We start from the raw sequence: 25020 nt of genomic DNA, 5'->3' as shown, positions 1-25020 counted from the left end.
CTGAACGCATCTTTATGTTGTTTATACCGGATTGCGAATGATCCTCCTGTCTGCCCTATGTATTTTGCATCACAAGTTCTGCACTGTATCTTATAAACTCCCGATCTTTCAAACTTATTTCTCTTCTCGCCAATATCATGCTTAAGGCTATACCTCACTATGTTATTAGTCTGAAAAGCTATTTTAACATCGTATGGCTTAAAAATATTTGCTATCTTTTGTGAGACTGTTCCGTAGTATGGCATCGTGATAATTTTCACTTTCTCTCCATCAGGTTTATTCTTTTTGCGCTCATTACTTTCCCGTAACAGTTTTTTAACCAAATCTATTCTGTAACCGTTATTCATCGCTATTCTCTTAATGGTATTAATGTCAGTCTTCCCTATCTTTTTCACTCATGGGTATATTGATTGCCCTATGCTCAAGACTACGGAAAGCAGCTTCTTTATAAGCCTGCGGATGACATGAATCATTCGGGATCACGGCATCAGTCGTAGTTTCTTTTCTATAAATGGAGAACGCATGTTTGTTGCCCTGCTTTTTTATATTCAGGTCCAGGAACTGTAAACAATTGTCAGTTTCATCCTCCACGGTAAATTCTATTTTATTATGTGCGCCATTGAACTTTTTTACTATTTCCTCTATGTCCTAATGAGAGCGTAAACAATTTGATTTCGAAAGTCATTCCTAAAAGGGTGTTTGTAAGCATAAAAACACTGCACTTTGGCATTTATGATGCAATAGCAACCTACAACCAAGGGAACAGTGTGAAGTTCTGAATGCATTAGGGTTTACAGCTGGGGTGAACACTGTACGAGCACTAAGAAATATTGACAGAGAAAGGATAAGACGAGCAGAAAGAAGAGAAAGGCATATGAAGTATGATGGAACAACAGGCCAGAAAAGACAGAAGAGGAAGCTTTTGGAGGATGAAGAAGACGACCCTGATAATCCATCCTATAGTGCAGGAATGTATTGAAAAATTTTTATAGCCATTTCCCGTAAATTAGAATTTTTCGAATATAAGGAACATTTTCTCAAAATCCACTCAAGCTAGAGAGATGAAATTTTTATACAGCACTCCTAGTGATCAAACTTACATTGTAACATAGCCATTTGGCAATATGTTCAGTAGTTTCATTTCAGTTTAATTACAAAGCAATTATTTGTAAAAAAAAAAAATTGGGTCATTAATAAAAAAAAATTGGAAGGAAACTAGGAAAGATACTCCAAAATCCCTCTGTCATAACTGTAATACTAAACCACTCTATATGTAAAAAAAAAAAATTCAAATTTAGTGATTTTAACATGGGCAGCATAGGCACCTCCGGCTCCCCTTAACTGACACTCAAATTTTTTCAGTGTTTTCACTGACCTTTAAATAAAATAAACTTGGTGTATAGTTGTCTCACAACTTTACCTCTCCGCTCAGAAGATTTTGATTTGCATAAATGATTTATTCGACTTAAAAAATAACGTTTGAGCAGCATTTTTATCAGTTTAACATAATGGGCTTCTTCACCAAATTCAGTTTCTGTAAAAAGATGCTCATTGTTTATAATTAAGGAGCCTCTCACCAATTGCAACACTTCTGTCTGGAACCTCAACAAAATGTTCTTCTGACATTTCAGGATTATGTCCTCATTATTTCTAAAAACCTTCTCACCAACATTACAAAGTTTATCATCAGCATTAGCTGGATTGATTAAACTGGTTTTCACATCTTTCACTGCAATCAGTCCAGTTCTTTTAGCCTCAATAGAAGCAAAAATAACTTCTAAGCAATCAGTACAGTTCATTTTATTTGTCACCTGTCTCACTATACTTCCAGCTATGTTCTCAATGACACATTCAGAGTACATACTCAGTGAGGCATAATCTGGCACATACTCATGGTCTACAGCTGCAGGGCTTACCTTAGCAAAAGGAAGTGATGGAACGGTAGCAGGAGGTAGCATACTAGTATTTGATTCTTGGCAATTTCCATTTTGCGAACCTTCTATCTGTGGAATTAAGCATTTCCTGTATGCTGATCTAAACTGCACAGCATTTGGGTTATTTCTGTTTCCTCCTCTACTACGTATGCTGGAGAAAAATAATTCCAAGTTATCTTGACTTGTTCTACGGGTCAAAATATAATTGAGCTCTGCATTTTCTTTCCAAACATACGATTCTGCAATTTGCCTTATGCTAATTAAATTCAGCATAAGTCCATACAAAGGCATTTTTCTGTTAGATGGAATAACAGGACTTCCATCAGAAAGCTTTAAAGACTTGAAATAATTAATGTATTCATTGATCCTTTTACAGACTGTGTCTCTGTTCCCTCTGAAAATTGGTGCTTTAGTGCCCTTGCCCATTGTGTGACAAGAATTTAATAAATCAAAGGCACTGTCTAACATTTTGATATATTTAACTGTTGCCTCACACCAATAAATTCCTTTAATACCTAAATCTTTGCAGAATAACATGGCATTTGCAACAGAATTGCTAAGTGTTTGTGCTGCCAAAGCCACTTTCATTTTTTGAGTATGGTACAGAATGTGCTGCCTCCTAAGTTTGTTTGCAGCATGAAAACCTTCCCTTTCATGCAAGTCCACTAACTTTTTAAAATATTCCCATTTAATTATGTTGTCACTGCTTGAAATGATACCATCTAACAAAAAGATCTTTTCTGTAGGTAAATTACATGCCAGCTTTAGCATGTGAGCTGTGTCAAACATGCAAAATGCCCTCATATCATTATTTGAAGGGTGGGGAAACCAACACTGTGCTCCCTGTTCATCACATCTGATCCCTAAATTTGCCATTAAAGATCTATTTGTGGCAGTATCATCGCAAACCACAGCTACTATAGTAACACCAGTGTCTTCAAGTTTTCGGGGATACTGTTGTACCAAATTTAGCTTTACAGTTGAAGATAGGGAGTGACCTAAACAATAACCCACAGGAATTATCCTGTTTAGCGCTCTGACCATGAACACAAGAGCCTCTTTTGCTGCCTCGCTATCATTACTTTCTATGCCACCCTCCCCAAAATCAACATAGCCTTTTATTATTTCCCCATCCCAAACAACGTCCTTCTTAATAGCCATCTCATCAAACATCAATGTTGCAAAAATTTGGGTTGTGCTATTCTCAACTTCAGAGGCAATTTTAGTGAAACCCTCCTCAGTAAAACCTGGATGGCCACCCACTGACATTGCCCAACGGCGAAGCGTTCTTGGGTGGGGTAATTTCACAAATTTTCGTAAGTAGCTATATGCCTTGGCAGAATAAAAGTGTAGGGTCAGGGCAAATGTCCTTATTTGGTGAGAATAATGGCATACTTTACCACTGCACAGAAGTTCCAATAGCTCCTTCAACAAACCAACTACATGTTCACTGTTTAACATATCAGAAACTGAACTACATAGCCTTCTTCTCAAACCACCAACTAAAGTTCGAGGTGCATTCAAGTTCTAAGGCCTCCGATTTTTTTTCTAATTAACTCCTCACCCGAAATCGATGAAACTGGCGTTACTTCTCGACGTAATCGCCCTGCAGACATACACATTTTTCACAACGCTGACGCCATGATCCAATGGCAGCGGCGAAGGCTTCTTTAGGAGTCTGTTTTGACCACTGGAAAATCGCTGAGGCAATAGCAGCACGGCTGGTGAATGTGCGGCCACGGAGTGTGTCTTTCATTGTTGGAAAAAGCTAAAAGTCACTAGGAGCCAGGTCAGGTGAGTAGGGAGCATGAGGAATCACTTCAAAGTTGTTATCACGAAGAAACTGTTGCGTAACGTTAGCTCGATGTGTGGGTGCGTTGTCTTGGTGAAACAGCACACGCGCAGGCCTTCCCGGACGTTTTTGTTGCAGTGTAGGAAGGAATTTGTTTTTCAAAACATTTTCATAGGATGCACCTGTTACCGTAGTGCCCTTTGGAACGCAGTGGGTAAGGATTATGCCCTCGCTGTCCCAGAACATGGACACCATCATTTTTTCAGCACTGGCAGTTACCCGAAATTTTTTTGGTGGCGGTGAATCTGTGTGCTTCCATTGAGATGACTGGCGCTTTGTTTCTGGATTGAAAAATGGCATCCACATCTCATCCATTGTCACAACCGACAAAAAGAAAGTCCCATTCATGCTGTCGTTGCGCGTCAACATTGCTTGGCGACATGCCACACGGGCAGCCATGTGGTCATCCGTCAGCATTCGTGGCACCAACCTGGTTGACACTTTTCGCATTTTCAGGTCGTCATGCAGGATTGTGTGCACAGAACCCACAGAAATGCCAACTCTGGAGGCAACCTGCTCATCAGTCATTCGGCGATCCCCCAAAACAATTCTCTCCACTTTCTCGATCATGTTGCCAGACCGGCTTGTGCGAGCCCGAGGTTGTTTCGGTTTGTTGTCACACAATGTTCTGCCTTCATTAACCCTAGGACTCACTCTGCTAAAATTTCCCTAGTACTCCATCTGGGGTCATACATGACCCCAATCAATATATAATTGACTGTGTGTACTAATCATTCAGAGAACAACGTACTGTCATTTAATACTGTTTGTTTACATTTCATTTTTTATTTAGACACATTTTACAGTTATTTTAACAGGTATGTACATAGTAGAATTAAATTACATATGGCAGAGTAATTACATATCAGAAGTTGCAATATTACTCTAAGTCATAATTTGTTTCACTCATAAATGTTTCACAATGGCTTCAAATTTACAGAAAATGTGATGAACAACTCAACAGGAAACATAATTCTAACCGGAATCCGTACCATAGTCATCTGCACATATTTTGCAAGTAGTAACTATTTCAGAATGTTCCTTGCAAACAAATTTGTTACACTTTTTGCATGTTGAACTGTATTTTGTGTCCTTTGATCGAGGGCAAATGGAGCATCTGCCTTCCTTTCTGTTCTGATTGTCGGGTATTACGTCTGGATGTCCATTGTCTAACAGATCATCAAATCCACACCGTTTGATACTGCTAATAATATCTTTGTTCCTTGCTTGTGGTAAACTCAAACGACGTTCCACTTGGGGCTTTGCCATTTCTTTGGCCAACTTCATTAGAAAAAGACGTCTCTCTGTTTTTTCAACAGCAACACAGAAGAGTCTGTAGGCATTGATTGCAGCTAGATCGACAAGATCATAAAATACTGCTAATGGCCAACGTTTTGTGTACCCTTTTTCACAGAATAGTAAGAGCTCATTTGATCTAGCGTATCAACACCTGATTTTGTTGAGTTGTAATACAACACTACTTCTGGTTTTCGTTTCAAGTTGTTTTCTTTGGGCACTTCAAATGATTGATGTTGTGTTGACAGGAGTAGCACAGCTTTATTTCTTTTTGGAACATACGAAACTAATGGGTTTTACCGCTGTATGCAAATCTGGAAGGGCATTCTTCCCTAGTTTTAGAAGGCAAAAACTCTTTTGGGACTTCTTTTCTTGTAGAACGTAGAGTACCTACAAGTGTTAACTTCATTTTCAACAATTCTTGGCCAAGGTCATAGCTTGTGGAAAAATTGTCAGTGGTAATATTCCTACCACTGCGAGCCAGATGACGCACTAAATCTAAGACCACTCTCTTGCCTTGATTCACTTCTCTCACATCACCACTCCTTCCAGTGGACATTTGAAGATTTGTCAGATAACCATGTTCACAGTCTACTGCGCACCATATCTTGATGCCATACATTCCTGGCTTTGAAGGAATGTAGACATTGAAACTGCACCGACCTCTGTATATGCACAGATGTTCATCAACAGTAATGTTGCTGGAAGGTATAAATGATGTTTGACATTGCACGGCAAACAAATCAAATATTTCCTGTACAGCTTCAGCCTTATTTCCAGTCCTCTCTTTCCTTTCAAGTCTTGTGATGAGGTCGTCAAAACGAAGTGAACGCAGAATGTCCTGATATCGCCTCCTCGACATAGTAGCACGGAATAGAGGAGTGCCATATTCAGAGTCCCAAAATTCGTCAATAGGTTTCCCCCGGCTCTTCTGTATTCCATACAGAATCAGCAAGCCTAAAAATGAAAGAAGCTCGCATCTGTCTGTATCACGCCAGTCAACTAATTTTCCAGACACTTTCAATTAATTTCCTCATTGATTTGTGAACTGAACTATTATATCCAGCAATTCATTAGTAATAAACTGCCTGAAACAGTCAACAGCTGAGCTAACACTAACTGTACTAGGAATACCTGCTGAAAATCGTTGTATGTTGCGGATTGGAAATCTACGAATTGATGGTTCTTTTGTACTCCATGCAATATCCTGACCCCTGCTTACCAGTACTGTGCTTTCATCTTCTCCACTGTCATCATTTTCAGCAATAATAGCATTTTCTTCTAATTCATGTAAACAAATTTCATCACTTTGGTCTACCTGTGTCTCTGTTCCACCATCTTCGGCGTCACTACCTTCTGAATCACTACTGCTACGAAATAAGTCTTCCATAGCTTGTTCTACACTATAGCCAGGAGCAAAACGTATTCCATCCATGCTGAAATTACACTGCAACAACAAATGTACAAACGAACTTCCAGTTTGAGGTTAGTTCTGAGGAACGCCTGAATAACACCTGAATTCAGTGTTACCAACTCAAAATACCTAAGAAAGAGATTGATAGTTGATAATCTATACATTCTATGAATGTTACATATAATCTATCTGGGGTCATAATTGACCCCAACAGTAGTTTTTGTTAATTATTGATTTAAATGTTGCGTCAAGCGCTCTAAAAATTTTTGTGAGAGAACTACAATACTGTGTGGTAAAAGTCATAAAATTCTGGATTTTTACAAGAAATAGAAATATTATTTTATCCATAGTAAAGATGATTGGGGTCACCTATGACCCCAGAGTGAGTCCTAGGGTTAAACTGTCGCACCCACGAACGCACTTTCAACACATCCATAACTCCATCACCACATGTCTACTTCAACTGTCGATGAATTTCAATTGGTTTCACACCAAGCAAATTCAGAAAACGAATGATTGCACGCTGTTCAAGTAAGGAAAACGTCGCCATTTTAAGTATTTAAAACAGTTCTCATTCTCGCCGCTGGCGGTAAAATTCCATCAGCCGTACGGTGCTGCCATCTCTGGGACGTATTGACAATGAACGCGGCCTCATTTTAAAACAATGCGCATGTTTCTATCTCTTTCCAGTCCGGAGAAAAAAAATCGGAGGCCTTAGAACCTGAAGGCACCTCGTATGTAACTGCACTATTCTTCTTTTGTGTCGTACACGAAGTTGCTTCATTTGCTTTATCCGCTTTTTTAGTCGCACATTCTCTGCTTGTACTCTGTCATATTGTGTTTTCAACTTCTTAGGGCTTGGTAGACAGTAATTGTGGTCAGCAGAAACAGATGGGGGGCCAATAGGCACTAAAAGAATGCAGTTACATTATAAGCTTATAACAGAGCTACACCATAAGATTATAATAGTAATAAGAACATGGAGTAAAATTAAAAAATTATTGACTTACTTTGTGCTAATGATGTCACATTAACAGCACTGTTTTGCAAATTGTCGAAAGATCGCTTTCTAGGTTGTGGTCGTAATACTTTATCTTTTTAGATTGTAAATTTGGTGGAAAATTAAAGATAGGTGGTACTGCTTTTGACAAAAGGCGCCTCTGGACATTTGTGTGGTACATATATTTCTCTTCAAAATGAGCTGAACAGAGGTAACTGGGTGTAGTAGGAAACCAGTTTTCTCGCTTCATATTTATAACCCATCTTTTAGTAATTTCCTTATCTTTTAAAGGAAATCTGTAATTAACGATAAATAAATTACTTTCCTGCATTTGTCTTAAGCATAATTACAGTTACAATGCAAATGACTCTTTAATAAACATTAAAAAACGTGTCATATTTCGGTACTAATATATTTACTTATAATATGAAATATTTGTTGTTTTATCGCTGCGATTTGTGCATTTGAACGCTGAACACACTGCAGGCATGTTGACTTTATATTTTGTAACAAAAAAGTAAACTAGAAAAGTTAAATATTGCAGTAATATCACAACAGCTGACACACTTCCAACATAAACAGCAGTAACGCTTTCGTAGTGTTTTGACTAAGGAGAATATGGCGGCGGAGTTAGCGTTGGTAGCCGCTAGGAGCGCTGTAACTAGTGTCTCAGCCACTCTGAAATTTTAACTCGTTGCTTGCCCTGTAAACACAAGTCTCGCCGTCATGAGACGTGCGTCTCGCGGGCCTCGAGGAATCTATTCCCGACGTCATCGGAAAGGCCGAAAGCATCACAGCGCTGCTTTGTGACTAGATCTGTAAGCAGCTCTGTTGACTTATTTGACGTCACATGTTGGCCACAGTAATTATACAGAGTTGCCTTCAGCTGTTGCTTTGCAACATCGTCAATCGAAATTGTTTCAATGAAGTTTCCGTTAACAGAATTAAATGTAGAAACAACGTTCGAATGCGAATAATATCGATTAAGGTGACATAATAATCCGCAGCATAGTCAGAGTCTTACGTGATTGATTGATGCCAACTAATTACAAATTATTAGTTGAACGACAGAGTGATTTATAGCATAACACACATTACGCATTCAGGATAATGTCTGAATGTTTTTAACGCATTAACTGCAGCTTACTAATGTAACTACCATTCAGACGTTTGCAGCACGAATTTGTCTTTGAGATTATACGAGCAGTAGCAAATGCGAAAAAACTGATCAAGTATGGTAAAGGATATGTAATGGAATGCCCTGCATTTTTCCAGTTTGTGTACGACATCTGTACGTAATATGCATCAAAACACGTTGGATGCTTGTTCATTTTATAATATATGTTTTTGGGGATGACCTAGTAGTTTTATTTTGTATTATGAAAAATGCGTTAAATATGGGAAAGTGCATTTAAATATGCCGCAAACAAAATGTTAAACAAAGTCCCACGTCTTTCTGTTACCACGATAGTTATTTTTATTCGCTGTGTTCCACAACTGTCAACAAAATTATCGCTTTTCAAGCTAATGTAGGTCTCAGACTGCTACAAATAAACTTGTTAATTCAGCCAAGGTTTCTACGGAAAATGAGGGAGGGGGTTAAATCCAGTATAGTACTGTAGCCCAGATATGTGCTCTTGTCCAATGTGCGTTACTGATGTACTTAAATTCTGATCGTTGTTGTTCTGTAAACAAACAGCTATACGCCAATCACATCTTCCTGTATGTAGTTTCTCAAAATCCAGTTTATTTTTATGTGATCTTTTGATGAAAAGAGCTGAATGAGCTAAGAAATACAGGGATCTCCTAATTGTAACACTGCTATAGATGCAAGTCATTAATTATCAGTGTGTATCAGGTACAGTTGAATGTGGAAAAAAACATTTGAAGCAAATCAAAGAGTTTTAGGTTAGTTTCAACTATATTTTTTAATGTAGTAGGCAGTCACAATTTTCTTCCGTATTTTAATATATATTTTAATATATATATACTACACAAGGAACCAAATGGTGCATGGCGGAGGGTACCTTGTACCACTGCAAATCATTTTCTTTCCTGTTCTTCTCGCAAATAGAGAGAGGGCAGAAAGGCCATCTGTATGCCTCCATACAAGCCAAGATTTCTCATGCCTTATAAATTTTCTCAATAGTGTTCTACAGAAAGAACATTTTCTTCTCTCCAGGATTTCTCACATGAGTTTGCCAGGCATCTTCATAATAGTTTGTACTGTTCTCCAGTCTCCAGCTGGGTGCAGTCATTTTCAAACCACGATATTTCGAGAGTGTTCCTTGCTGTCATCTTCAGGTGATGCCTGCAGACTGAGCATCTCCGTTTTTGGAAAGGATGGGGCCCCTCCACACCCACACCAATGTGGTGACCAAACCAAAAGTTCTACTGTCACCTCCATATAACATGTTACTTTTTGAATCAGGAGTCCCAGGATGCGGGCTGTGATGTTATCCATGCATCTGGGTAAGATTACTCATTTACATAGTCCACGAGGAGATAGAAGTGGTCGAAAACCATCAAAGGGTAGCAGTTTCTAAGGGCAGAGGAAAAAAAGTGCCAAGGCAAGCGCCAAGGGGATAAAACCTCTGCGACGGTAGGACAGGTAGCAAGGGCAGTAGCGGCTTGCTAGCTGTGACAGAGCATGAAAGGTGAGGTAAGAATAGTGTGAGGTATCGTGCATCGTTACCTATGTTGCTGCGCGTTCGTTAAAGCTGGGTCAGTCCGGGTGCTGTGGCTGGGCGCATGTGGATTCTCCTGGGCCCACTCCAGTGGCTTCCTCCCTGTAACAAGGAATTCAGTGTGGCAGTGCATCCGTTGCCATTACGCCCTCTACTGCGCCATGTCGTCAGTGACTTCGTACAGCTTCATCAGGCTGGTACAGAACAGCGGTGGCCGGCCGCCGTGCAGCGTCCTCCTCTACTGTACGGCACAGCCCTTCAGCACCTGAACCTCGAGCAGCTGCATTGTTCAGTAAACTGCACCGCGTCAGCTTCGGAGATGTGCATGCCGTTCACTCACACTTCTGCAATGAGGGCTGCCCTTTTGTCTTCTTGGTCCCTTTCGAGGGCCACCCCTGCAGCGGTTGGCGTCGCCACTGGTGCGGCGGTTGTCTTTTTTGGACCTTTCACCTGCGGTGCTGCTGGGGCAGCCGCTGGGATAGGCACGCAAACATCCTTCTGTGAGGTCGCAGGAGTGTTCGCAGGTACTACTGCACGGAGGCCTTGGGCGAAGACTGCATGCAGTTGCCTCAAGGCCTCTTCCTTCTCTGCAACCATGGTAGCTGCGAAGACAGCCCTTTCTGCCACCGTGACGGATTTGAAGGCTGCAGTGGCCTCCTTCACAGCAGTGCCGAGATTGAGGCCACAGTTCTTCTCAGGGGTGCGAGCTGCATCCTGACTGCCCATCTCCTGGCGGTCGTCCCCACTCCTGGCAGGTGGAGCTGCTTCTTGCACTGTCCCTCAGCTGCGCCATGCTTGTCTGCACCCTACATCGTTGCCGATGTCATCTTCTCTTCTTCCGCTGTGTTGGTTCGGCCATAGCTGCCTCGCCACCTTCGGCACGGCTGCAGTTTGAGAAAGCTGGGCAACTGGCGACGTGCGGGCCGCCACACCGGACACAAGTCGGCAGAACGTTACTACCATGGTCGCAGGTGCGCCTGTCGTGCTCGGCTGAGCACTTGACGCACCGTGCCACGTCACGGCAATACTTTGTGATGTCGCCCTCGCCCTGGCACCTGAAGCACTGGGGCTGGGGGTCCATGGCTGTCGGAAGAGCTTCCATCGTAACTGGGAAGCCCAACAACTTCCGCAAGTTGAAGATGTCGCTCCCGCCGTTGGCCATTTGCACCTAGGTAACTCCCTGAGGAGTGCCTTCGTCGTCTTCATCCTTCCTACAGAAGACGCCTTCTCATGTGCCGGCTGCGCGTCGACAATGTTGTCACCCACTACGTCCTTGAGCGCCCTGTGGTCGGCCACGTTTACAGCTCGAACGCAGAGCATCGAATCTGTCTGTATCGACAGACTCGTAGACCACCTCATTCTTAGCGCATTTCATCATAATGTCGAACAGCACTGTCCACCCGCCTTTGCACTTGACGTACGAATGGGGGACAGGCCACGACTTGTCTTCTTGGAGCTTTCTTGCTTGGTTGGCAGACTCAGTGAGTTGCACAACCGACGGACCCTTTGTAGCAGCAGGTTACCTCTGCGCATACTTCTTTCCCATGCTTCGGGGCGCAGAACACGACAATCTGCAGGCGGTGTGAAAACAACACAGGACAATTTGCTTCCAGCAGCGCCCATAGCACAGAAACCTCTTCACAAGCTCTCAACGTCGAGTAAGCGTAGCGCACAGCAGCAGCGTTGCGCTTGCCTCGCTAGCTCAGGCTGCTCTTGAGCGTCTCGGTTCCCATTGCCGTTATCATGTTGGCAATTGCCCATGTATTTTTTTAAGAGGCAGTGGACTTTCCCATTAGACCTTCTGTCTGAGCTAGGTTGGTTTGAAATGATGTTGGTAATGCTTGTGTTATGTTATGTGTGATTTGTGTTTGTTGGTGTGTGCATGTGGTTATACTCTGAAATGGCGAGTTAAAATGTTCTTTGAATGTTTGTAATTTACATGTAGTGGGTCAGAGCCCAGGGCAGAGATGAGTAAGTGGGGCGAAGCTTCAGAAGAAGCGTAGGAGGATTGAGTTTTTTGCTGTATGAGTTGTGTTATGGTGGACATGTTTGTGTTATGGTGGATGACTCTGTTTGAGGCGAACCATGGAGTGGCAATGATAATCCTGAGACCCTTGTTCTGCAGGATCTGAATCTTTTTTAAGTGGGTGTCTGCTGCCATACCCCAGACCTCACAACCATATAGTAATGAAGGAAGAACCACCATCTTCCATATATGTAACTTAGCTTTGGTGATCAATCCATTACCTTTTATTAATGGGTATAAATTATAAATACTACCCGAACCTCGATTACACATGTCTGTTATGTGGGCGTTCCACAGTGGTCACATTTTAGGCCGAGATATTTTACATCATTACACCAGGGAAGGTTTCTCCCATCTATGGAGACTTGACGGTTTGGTGGTCCACTCCTGGTTGTAAACATGATTGCGTTGCATTTGTCCGCGTTGATTTTAATTTTCCAAATGTTGCACCATTAAGTTATCTCCTCTAGGTGCCTATTTAGGTTCATCATTATGTAATTTAGGTTCGGGTGAGTGAAATAGACAGCAGCAAATAACGCTAGTTATGTGTTGGGACGCTTGGGGATATCGTTTGTATAAATACTATAGAGGATTGGTCCCAACACTGAGCCTTGGGGGACACCTGCTTCTATAGTCTTAAGCCTACTTTTACATTTTACTAAGCTTACAAAGAATTTTCAGTCTACTAGGAAGGAAGCTAGGATTTTTGTGATGTGAAGTGGACATTTGTATTGGTGGAGCTTATAGATGAGCCCATTATGCCTGACTCGATCAAAGGCTTTTTCAATGTCAAGAAACACTGCTCCCATACTGTCTCTGTCTGCCCTTGCCTTGCAGACCTGCTTAATTACTCGGGTGGCTTGTGATATGGTGCCATGCCCAGCATGAAAACCAAATTGCTTGGGAATGATAATGTTTTATCAGTGAGGAAGGAATGGAGTGTTTGTAGGATTAAGCGTTCAAGGATTTTGGCTTGGAATCTTAGCAGTGAGATAGGGCAATAGTTTTGAGGGAAGAGGGGATTTTTGTTTGGTTTAGGGATGGTGATGACCTTAGCTGTTTTCCAGGGGGATGGGAAGTACATCAGTTTCAGACAGGAGTTGTATATCATTGTGAGGAAGAGGAGAGCTGGGGGAGGTAAGTTTTTAAGTTGTAGGGGCTTTACGCCATCAGGACCGGGTGACTTAGCATTGCTGAGCCCTTTTATAGCTGAGCAGACTGTTTGGCAGGTGACAGGTATGAAAGACGTCGTCGGCACTCTCCACAGGATTCTTGGGACCTCTCTCTCAACTTTGTCTTCATGGTTGTCCGCCTCTTCGTCGTCGACGATGTGTTTCTGGAACTGGAGCTCCAGTGAGTTTGCCATGGCCTCCGCCTTATCTTGTGGGTCATATACTAGGTCATTTTCTCCATGGAGTGGTTGCATACTCCTTGGTTTCTCACGTCCGGATTTAACAATCCACCAGAACTTCTGGGGGTTGTCTTTCATATCTCGTAGCATGTTTTCCCATCAGGTACTCCTGCACTCCACTAGTTTGATTCTGAGCTCTTCAACTAGGCTGTACATTATTCGCTGATCGATCGGATCACGATAGGCCTTCCAGCGGTTCCTGAATCTCCTTTTCGTACTGATACATACACGGTGTTGTGCAGTCGTGTCTGCTGTCGATGGTTTTGATGTAGAACAGGGAATTGGTTAGATGTGAGAGCAGGGGTTGGCTTAGGTGCTACAGTTTCTACTTTGTGTGTGGTATTTGCTCTCATTTGTTGCATCATGGTTACCCATGCTGTGCATTTCCTATAGTTGGCTGGGTGCACCCCCTGGCAGTGGACGCACTTTGCCAGTGTCGTACGTGGTTTTGTGCGCAGGTTGCTAAAGTGATCTCTAGCGCACTTAACACAGCGGGGGTTTGCATGACAATTTCTCGAACCATGATTAAATCTCTGGCACCTGAAGCACTGGGTAGGGCTGTCTGATTTTCTGTAGGATTCGATCCTACACTTAAAGTCTAGGAGGCGTTTGACTTTGTATATGGAATCTCAGTTTGGACTCCTGGAAATGGTGACGCAGAAGATGGGCATTTTTCCAATCTGCTGCGTCCCATCGCATCCTCTGCCTTTTTGTATGCGACAGTGTTGTGGACTTCGTAATTTAAGTCCCGTATCGCATCCTTGACTTGAATTTTTTCTGCTTCAATTGGGAGATCTCTTACAATTACTTTTACGAACTGTTTTGGATCCAGGTTGTAGGTATGATACTGGATGTTTCTTATGTGGAGACATTTTTTGACGTATTGGTAGTCGTCTGTTATCTAGCTGGATTTTGATATTGTCCTTCCAGTATGAACACAGGATTTTGCTTTTTTGTCCTGGCTTTAGTTCTGATACTAGGTCTAAGTACCCCCGCGTCATGTAGCAGATGATGGGGGGGGTACTTTGTATTTCTTTTCCTGTGGTTTTGAGGTGCTGGGGGGGGGGGCGCGTCTTCCGCATCATGAGTAAGAATCTCGAATCAGTTGGCAGTAGGTATTGTAACCTCCATGTTTAGGTCCTCACATCTTGAGGTAGGGGGGTTTCAGCAGCTGCTGTTAGGTCCTCTACGGCCTGATGTTTAATCTGGCTTGTTTAGTGTTCGCGTCTGTTTTCACGGGTTTCTCTGTTTTGTCGACTTGTCCTGGCTGTGGTAGCCTAAAGGGCTGCCACAGCGGGGTGGGTTAGTGTCCTACCCAGGGGCGGTAAGCTCAGAAGTTTGGCCTTGGGAAAGTCCACCAGCCTCCACACGGGGTATGTCAGTTACACCTTCGTTAACACCGCAAGGTAGCCGGTGCAGTGCTGATCGTAGCATACACAAGCGCGGGACACCGGGCAGCACCACGGGCCCTGGCTTGGAGTAATCCCTATTCTTGGTGGATGCAGAGTGGGAGCTCTGCTGCGTGTTGTGCTGGTGGCAGGAAGAACATGACAACTTTGCGAGCTAGCCAAGCGCATGCATCTTGAACAACCTCGTGAACACAGACAAGTTTTGCTTTTGTTCCACACTCGTAAACGAGCGCACAACAAAACACCTAAATACAATGGTGAAAGCTCTCCATCTTTGTTCTAGACCACAGTCTGAACAAAGGCAGTAACGTCAGCAGCGTTAGTGCACGTGCGTCCGAGCAGGTCGGCGTCGCGGCTCGGGGTCTTGAGCGTCTCCGCTGAATCTCATCCCCTTTATACCCTGATCACTCCCCACCCTTTCCCCTGCCTCCTGCCGTATGCGGCGCTGTGTGGAGGGGTGACTGTGAACTGTGGACCATCAGATGTCCAGTGGCCTCTGTCGGGCGCGGAATTCACTTTGGGTCAGTGCTGTGCTTTTAGTTAGCTGAGTGCTGAGTCCCAGGCTTTGCTGAGATTGAACCTGGCGTCTCTGTTGATCAGCCCATTAGCTACATGTATTTCAATCGCCTCCTTCAGAACACAGTTCCAAAATGATGAGGCCTGCTGTAAAACTACTCTGAAGAGACTTCTGTAAGAGGCTGAGCTATTGATTTTACACAATAATTTTACTCGCATGGATAAAAAGTTCTGTTAACTTGACACATCAAATTTGTATAAAATCCTAAGATATTCATAACAGCCTCCATCACCATAACCAGTAATGGTATCAGTATGTAATGGTATGATGTACTGTAGCAGCACATTTAAAAGTGTTTCAATTGAATTGATTCTGCATTATTTCTCTTCCCCATGTCCTTGCCATTAATGTTGCCAAGTTATGTTCTTGTATGGTAATTAGTTTCCATTTTATAACATGTTAAATATAGAAAGTATAACCAACTGATACTTTTCCTTGATGACAATATCAGTTCCAGTGTACAACTGAATTTCAAAATCTGTGTTGTGGGGCTAAAATCCATTACTGCAGTTACCTTCTTTTGCTGAAGTTATGAATTACTTCATTTGTAATACAGTTTCACAGTATTTGTAGCTGCTTACGATCTCTATGCTTGTGCATAATAGATGTAGCACCTGCATACGGAACTAATCTTTGAATTTGGGGAGCAGTATTTTATGTCATTTACCTAAATCAAGAAAAGAAGACATCCCAGTACAGAGCCCTGGCTACCCTGTATTACATATCAGTAATGTTAGATCTCTCTCTCTCTCTCTCTCTCTCTCTCTCTCTCTCTCTCTCTCTCTCTCTGTCTGTGCGCGTGTGCGCGTGTCACTCATCATTCTTAACAGTAAAAATTGATTCCTGTTAGATAAGATTGTATGAGACCATGAACAATTATCAGCCTATTTACCCAGACATTTTCCCAGAGTATTTACCATCTCTCTCTACAAGCATGTGGTGGAGATTAGTTAGAAAAATGTCTATACTTGCAGATGGAGGACTGTCTGTACCCACAATTATGTGTTTCCTTTTCCATCTATAGTTCATCACAGAAAGTCCAATGACATATTCAACAGGTAAAGAACTTACAATATGGGGCAGCAATTATTCCAACTTTTTGCAAATATTGAGACACCATCATAAGGCCTGAGCTTCCTACTGAAAGATGAGGAGATATTCTTTGTTAATGGATGCATAATAAGGTTCTTCTTTGGTATACCAGTGCTCAGTAATAACTGAAACATCTCATTTATTAACATATGTTATGATGTCCTAATCATTGTGCATACTTCCAAGGCTTGTAAAATTTTGGTTGATAATCTTTAAACTACTTGGATTTGTAGATCATATCTGCAGATTTAACTCCGAACTGTATATTACCTAAGTTTACAGGCTGCATTGTCACTACCTTTTTCTTTTCTTTGTTTGAAGCCATAAGTATCCTCATTAAGCAAAGCAGATGTACTTGTCAAACTGGTAAGAGGCCATACATGTAAAAAGATAATAATAATAATAATAATAAAGATAATAATAATGATAATTATAATAATGACATTTCAAAGCAGTTCCTGACAGCTGAATGTAGGAGATATTGAGTAATATCTATGAATGCTGTTAGTTTTGTGTCTTCAAGGTATAATGCTGCTTCATTGATCATAGCAACAAACAAGCCTGAGATAACAATACTGTGATATTACCTAAAAGGAAATCGATGCACTGGGTGTGAAGTGCACAATTTACTCTACCAACAGGTATTCCAGAAGATGGCCTCACACAGTTCTATACCATCATGAATATCTTTGTGGTAAATACATCAGTGATATATTCATCATTGACAGAAAATTGAGTCTCATTTTTGCTTAAAGTCCCTATAATGGCAGTTGATCAGACCATATCTGAAGAGACAGCTATGAACCTGCACTTTCCGCATGAGGTAGAACTACCAATTATCAGAATTCTGAAATTTGGATCTTGTAAACCTAGAGTTGATCTAGCAAAACAAGTAAGAAGTGGCATGTGTTCTACATCACAGATGGGGAAAAGAAAAGGTTGGTGTAGTAGTTATAGCACACAAATAAACAGTGGCTAGGAAGTGTCTGTAATGACTGTTCAAAGCTATGTAGATTTAATTCCTGTTTTAAGTAATTTGCATTATTTCATTGTAATGATTCCTACTGTTATCCATTAATATCAGAATGTCAACAACCACTTTGTTACTTTAAAATCTTCACAAAGTTCACTGTGGTCAACACAAACCACCAACCCTGTGCTTTCAAGTGTCAAATATTGAAACTAATAAGATTTACATTCCTAGGCCCCTAATTTTGAAAACTGGACAACCTCACCATGCCAGCAGTGGAACAAAAAGTACACCACACACATGACAGGTTCAATGTAAGCTCTCCTCTCCCAGAAATTCGTACCACAGACGTGTTGGGAACACAGGAAACTGCACCAAATATGCAAATATAATTCCACAGTTTAGTTTCCAAGTATTTGAGCAAAACCAGTTCTGGCATGCCCAAGTTTATCTCACCTATGCACTGCATCTTTTCCTTAATTATAGTATGCTTTGCAATAAAATTTGTACAAGGAGTTCTCTGAATATTCTTTGCCTACAGCCAGTGAGTGCATAACCTCGTGTGCCACTCAGATGGGTTTGCTTGTGTATCAATACAGTTGCCATGTTTGATTCTGGAGGGTTACATAAAATGTATTCCCACATCCCTCAGTGTTAACATTTTAGATCATGCTGGGGAATATACTAATAACATGGTTCAAACATACCTCAGAAATTTTATTTTAGTTGCTTCAGCCACAGAGAACTAGGGACCAAGTTCTGTGTAGTAACCGGTTGGCTGTGACTGGTAGTGGTCTCGTGCTAACAACCAGTTATCAGCATTTTTACGCTTTAATCGTATTGAGCAAAAATATTTGTATCTGACATTCTTTATCATTTCCACAAGACTTTTGGGTCCGCAGTATTTGTATTTCAGTATCTTACAAAATCAAATGATTAAATGTTTAGAAAGGTGTCCACAAATTCAGTTTTAGATACATATTTCAACACCTGACTGTGTAAAGGGCAATCCCTCAGACAGTATTATAGATGCGTATACTTTGTGCTCCAGGTTACTAGGAGCCTGGTTAACTCACTGACTGCTATCCTGCTGCCACCGGCAATGGCAGAACCACACACCTGACTTGGTGTGCCCAGCCTGGCAGTGTAACGTCTGTCACTAACCATGTCAGTCAACATGTTAAATATAGAAAATTAAAGGCCAGCAATTACTATAATCTAAAAAAAAACTAAAATTACAACTGAAAAGGCAATTTTCAATTGTGTCTGCCAACTAAATCTTGCTTTGTGTCTGTGATTTCTTTTGCCACAACTGACGAGTAAACATGCACACTCGAGGACTTGTGAATATTGATACTTTACCTGTGAAAAATAAGCAAAGCTATTAGAAACAGCTATGCACATAATCCAATTTATGTTTAAATTATTACCTGGGTATTTCAATTAAATTTGGGAACTATAGGCAACAAGATAAAAAACAAAAGAAACAGACAAACACAGAGTTAATTTCTTTATTAACAATGCTTGGGTTTCCACATCACCATAGAGGCACCATGCTTGATGCATTACTCATTATTTTACGTGGCGAGTTTCCCCAGTAGGCCTACAAACCATGAAACTGTCACAAATCAAGGGAAGATCAAGTTAGATCTTACAGTACGTGTGATTGAAACCAGTATGTACAGTCAACACTTCAGAGTCAGGTTGTTTCAGTGCATTAGCAGTGTTCATCTTTTCATCAGTGGTTGGTTTGGCAAGTGTGCTCTTTGGATGGATGTTATGCTTATTAGGTATTCGTTGCACTTTCACCTTTTCATTGTTGGCACAATGTCGACCTTCCCTATTGCAGCAAGAGTTAACGAGTAATAGCAAACTGTCAATTTCTTTTTCCACAATACTTACTGCTTCTGTATCCAATTGATCTGCATGGCTTAAGAGAACTTTCAGATTGGCTTTTAACTGTCCCATGAGAAGCAATTTCCTCATTGTCATTGTTTTTTCATCAAGGAAAAAATGACAGACGCCTCTTTGATCGAAGTAGTTTCCATCTGTTTGCCTGTTTTAATGGAATGTAATCCATAAATCGTAGAGACAGCGTGAATATGTTTGCATATATTCAAGTTGATTAAATTGTCTGGGCAACAGCAAGAAAAGCTGTGCACACACATCTCACATGCAGAGCACAACAGTTTGCACTTCAGGTCACAGTCCAGGGTTTGTAGGACAACAGTGTAAGTGATACCACTCATTGACTGAGATTTAACCTGAAAATGCTTCTCATCATTACTGGCCATAATCTGTCCCCTGTCAATTTTTTTTGCTCTGTATGTCATCATTCAATCTGCTGCAGTCTGTGGGAATGCCCACCCTTAAAAGAGTTCCACAATTCTCTCAAAAAATTTACCTCTAGTTAACTTCATAAGTATTAGCAGCAACTTATCCAGTCTGTTATTAGTCTTTCCGTCCAGATAACAGTACTTCAATATTCTGTGCATGGCTTCAAGGTGCATATTGGTGTTGGTATCTAAACTGCAGCAATGACAGTAAGCTCAATGTTGAAGCCTGAATCCATAAGTATTTGAGAAATACATTCCAAAGTATTTCATGCTTTCATCTTCTTGAAGTTCCCTCTCAATCAATTCTAACAGCTCACCGAACTTTTCTACATCAGGTTCTTCCAGCAGCACGCGTAAGGCTTTGTAAACCTGGGTTTCTCTCTGTGGACAACCATGCACTTTCCTTAAGTTGTTTCTCCAGCTACAGTCAACATGCCACATACATAGCAAAATATTATCTGCTAGGCCCATTACATGCACCCATGCACATTGGAAAATTTGTGTATCATCTGACATGAAAACAGCTGGTTTTATTAGACCTGCTTTCTCTTTGACAGACGTAAAAAATTGTCATTACAGCAGTATTCTCTTTATTCGAAATACAGAAGGCAACTGGAATGCCACTTCCAAATTAATCAATAACTAATAGTGTTGTAACTAGTGACTTGTACACATTTGTACGATGCATTGAATATACACACACAATTTATGAGCCATACTTTTGAAGCATTTGACACTGTAGATCTGTCATTAACACAATCACCTCATCTTTGTCTGATGAATAATCTATATTACCAATGACATTTTTGTTCATTAGAATGCAGACTTTAATTTGTTCTAAAAAGATGCTTACACTTGTATCATTGGCATGGAACTGGTGAATATTAATTCCAAAGTCCCTCTTTATATATGGAGATCCTTTTGAGTTCAAAGGTGGAGTCTTTCTACCTCTTCGGAATCGATACTCTCTGTCACATCATCCAAAATTCTTTGGAAGGTCACGCCTTTGGCTATTTTACCTGTAACATTTCTACACTTAATAAAGCTTTACTGTAAGTACAGTTACTGCAGCTCAGACACATTTATTGTCTATAAAAAAAAAATCACTGACAACTTGTAAAAAATATTCAGTGAAAGAGAGCGCACAGTTAAGATCCAAGAAAATAGAACTACCTTTATGCAGTAATCATGAAATTATTCTCTACATTATTGTAAAGGCTCTTAAAGGCCAACTTAAAACAACTGCTGTACTGACTAGAAAGAATCAGTTACAGCATCTTCTGTACCAATAAAAACTGGGCAAATGACTCCAAAAGAGATTAGATTAGATTAATACTTGTTCCATAGATCATGAATACGACACTTCGTAATGATGTGGAACGTGTCAGGTTAATAAAAGATGTCTGTACAAGATATTACATTATACAAACTGCATGACACTAATATTTAAGTTGTTGGTTTTTTTCTCCCCTCCCTTAATTTATATCTAAAAATTCGGCCAATGAGTAGAAGGAGTTGTCATCTAGAAATTCTTTTAATTTATTGTTAAATGTTAGTTGGCTATCTGTCACGCTTTTGATGCTGTTTGGTAGGTGACCAAAGACTTTTGTGGCAGCATAATTTATCCCTTTCTGTGCCAAAGTCAGATTTAACCCTGCATAGTGAAGATCATCCTTTCTCCTGGTGTTATAGCTATGCACACTGCTATTACTTTTGAACTGGGTTGGATTATTAACAGCAAATTTCATAAGTGAATATATATACTGCGAGGATCCCTAGATCCTTAAATAGATGCCTGCAGGATGACCGTGGGTGGGCTCCAGCAATTATTCTGAGTACACGTTTTTGAGCAATGAATACTTTTCTACTCAACGATGAATTACCCCAGAATATGATGCCATACGAAAGCAGTGAATGAAAGTAGGCATAGTAAGGTAATTTTCTGAGATTCTTATCACCAAAATTTGCAATAACCCTAATAGCATACATAGCTGAACTCAGACGTTTCAGCAGACACATCAATGTGTTGCTTCCAGTTTAACCTCTCATCAATGGACACACCTAAAAATTTTGAAAATTCTACCTTAGCTACAGACTTCTGTTCAAAGTCTATATTTATTACTGGAGTTGTGCCATTTACTGTACGGAACTGTATATACTGTGTTTTATCAAAATTTAAAGAGAGTCCGTTTGCTGAGAACCACTTAATAATTTTGTGAAAAACATCATTTACAATTACATCACTTAGTTCTTGGTTTTTGGATGTTATTACTATACTTGTATATCAGCAAAAAGAACTAACTTTGCATCTTCATCAATGTGGAATGGTAAATCATTAATGTATATCAAGAACAGTAAAGGACCTAAGACCGAATCCTGTGGGAGCCCGTACTTGATAGCCCCCCAGTTTGAGGAATCAGCTGTTGTTTTAACATTACATGAACCACTTATTTCAACTTTCTGCATTCTTCCAGTTAAGTATGAATTAAACCATTTGTGCACTGCCCCCATCAAACCATAATGATTTAGCTTATCTAAAAGAATTCCATGATTTACACAATCAAAGGCCTATGAGAGATCACAAAAAATACCAATGGGTGATGTCTGATTATTCAGAGCATTTAATATTTGATCAGTGAAAGCGTATATAGCATTTTCTGTTGAAAAGCCTTTCTGAAAACCAAACTGACATTTTGTTAGTACTTTATTTTTACAAATATGGGAGGCTACTCTTGAATACATTTCTTTCTCAAAAATTTTTGATAGAGCTGTCAGAAGAGAGATTGGGCGGTAGTTGTTGACATCCGACGTATCCCCCTTTTTATGCAATGGTTTTACAATGGCATATTTCAGTCTATCGGGTAAAACACCCTGCTCCAAAGAGCTATTACATACGTGGCTGAGAATCCTACTTATCTGTGGGGAACAAGCTTTAAATACCTTGCTGGAAATGCCATCAATTCCGTAAGAGCTTTTACTTTTGAGTGAGTTTATTATTTTACTGATTTCAGAGGGAGAGGTTGGTGGAATTACAGTTGTTTCAAACTGCACAGGTATGGCCTCTTCTATTAGTAGCCTTGCCTCTTCTAGTGAAGATCTAGATCCTATTTTCTCCACAAGATTCAAAAAATGATTATTGAAAATATTTTCAATTTCTGGTTGTTTGTTAGTACACTTGCCATTCAGTTTTATGGCACTAATGTCTTCCTGTGCTCTTGGTTGCCCTGTTTCCCTTTCAATAATATTCCAAATTGCTTTAATTTTATTATCAGAGTTACTGATCTCAGACATGATACACATGCTTCTGGACTTTTTAATAACTTTTCTTAGTACCGCATAATAGTTTTTATAATATTGAACAATTTCGGGGTCAGTACTCCCTCTTGCTGTTAGATACAGTTCTCTTTTACGGTTGCTAGATATTCTTATTCCTTTAGTTAGCCAAGGTTTTTTATATGTTTTCTTGGAATTATGTTTAACTATTTTCTTGGGAAAACAATTTTCAAATACCCTTAAAAATGTATCGTGAAATAAGTCACATTTCAAGTTTGCATTGGGTTCCTTATACACTTCATCCCAGTCTAGCTGCTGTAGGCTTTCCGTAAAGTTTGCAATATTTATATTGTTAATTGAACGCACTGCTTTGAAAGTCTGATTTGATATACTGCATGGAGCTATGTCATGTACTGTAACTAGCTGTGCACCATGATATGAAAGACCATTCTCAACAGGATAAGCATTTATGTCCTTAAACTTATCTTGGTCTATAAAAAAATTATCTATCAATGTACTGCTGTTCTTTGTTATCCGAGTAGGAAGACCAATGACGGAGCTCAAATTGAAAGAACTGAGTAATACTGCAAGGTCATTCTTCCTATTACACTCTTTCAGGGAATCAACATTGAAATCTCCACAAATGATAATTTGCTTCCCCCTGTCTGACAGATAGCACAACAAAGCATCCAAGTTTTCTAGAAATAGCTGGAAATTCCCTGAGGGGGACCTATACACTGTTACAATTATGAAAGTGCCATCATTTAGTTTAAGTTCAATGGCACATGCTTCCATATGTTGCTTTACACAAAATTTTTTAGTTTCTGAATTTTTTACACTGTGGAAGCTTTTGACATATATGGCAACTCCTCCTCTCATCATATTATCTCTACTTACATGTGCAGCTAATTTGTACCCATTGATGCTAACCATTGCATATCAGTGACAATGTGATGCTCAGACAGGCATAGTACATCTATTACTTTCTCAGTTTCTATATCTTCTAAACAAAGCAGAAGCTCATCAATTTTATTCTTCAATCCCCCAATATTTTGATGAAATATACTAACATTATTTTTCACTTTACTTTTTTTTGTTTACAGATTTCCTCTTTTCTATCTACTGGTTGGTAAATTCTGCCAACCAAGCTTTGCACAGTATCAATCTACATAAAAACTCCTATTCTGAAAGATGAATCTCAAAAGGTACTGAAGACAAGGAAATGTATATAAATCTAAAAATATAATTGCTAGATGTAAAGTACATGAGACTGTAAACTCTAAAAATAATTCTAAAGCAGCTTGGAATGATACTGAAAAGGAAATGATTAATTGTAGTAAAGAAAATTGTGTCCCACTTGTCTTTACAATTCTCAGTATTCTGTAAATCATACTAACCGCACCACCCTACTCATAATTGCACCTTGGATGATGTAGAAACCTTGTTTCCTCAGACTGAACACTGTGTGAAATTCTTTACCACAAATTTCCTTCGTCAATAATTACTGTAGGAATACACGTACAAAATTTTTCAGGAAGTTGCTACATTCAGAGCCTTTAAATAAATATAAGGGAGCATCAGATACTTAGCGTAAGTGCACTGAATTTTATTCTGTTGAACTCTTAGTAATGAACCAAATTGAAATGTGATTCAGAAGTGAAAAATACCTTGTAATTGTTATGCAAGCAATTTTTATTTTGCAATATATTGTTACAACAGACTTCAGTCCATCATGTGATAAGG

The 25020-nt window shown here is 40.2% G+C and overlaps 1 long non-coding RNA gene across 1 annotated transcript in view; it reads left to right on the top strand.

Moving 5' to 3' along the window:
- The window catches only part of LOC126484529 (uncharacterized), an 81150-nt gene extending 56647 nt beyond the window's left edge, over positions 1-24503 (top strand). The window contains exon 3 of the long non-coding RNA XR_007587868.1: positions 24381-24503. This is a non-coding gene — a long non-coding RNA (uncharacterized LOC126484529). The remainder of the gene's footprint in view (positions 1-24380) is intronic.
- Positions 24504-25020: the final 517 nt, after the last annotated feature.

The sequence above is a fragment of the Schistocerca serialis genome, chromosome 6 (assembly GCF_023864345.2).
Source record: "Schistocerca serialis cubense isolate TAMUIC-IGC-003099 chromosome 6, iqSchSeri2.2, whole genome shotgun sequence".
In the NCBI taxonomy this organism is placed as follows: domain Eukaryota; kingdom Metazoa; phylum Arthropoda; class Insecta; order Orthoptera; family Acrididae; genus Schistocerca; species Schistocerca serialis.
The sequence above is the reverse complement of the archived record's forward strand: the minus strand, read 5'-3'. Positions and strand labels throughout refer to the sequence as shown.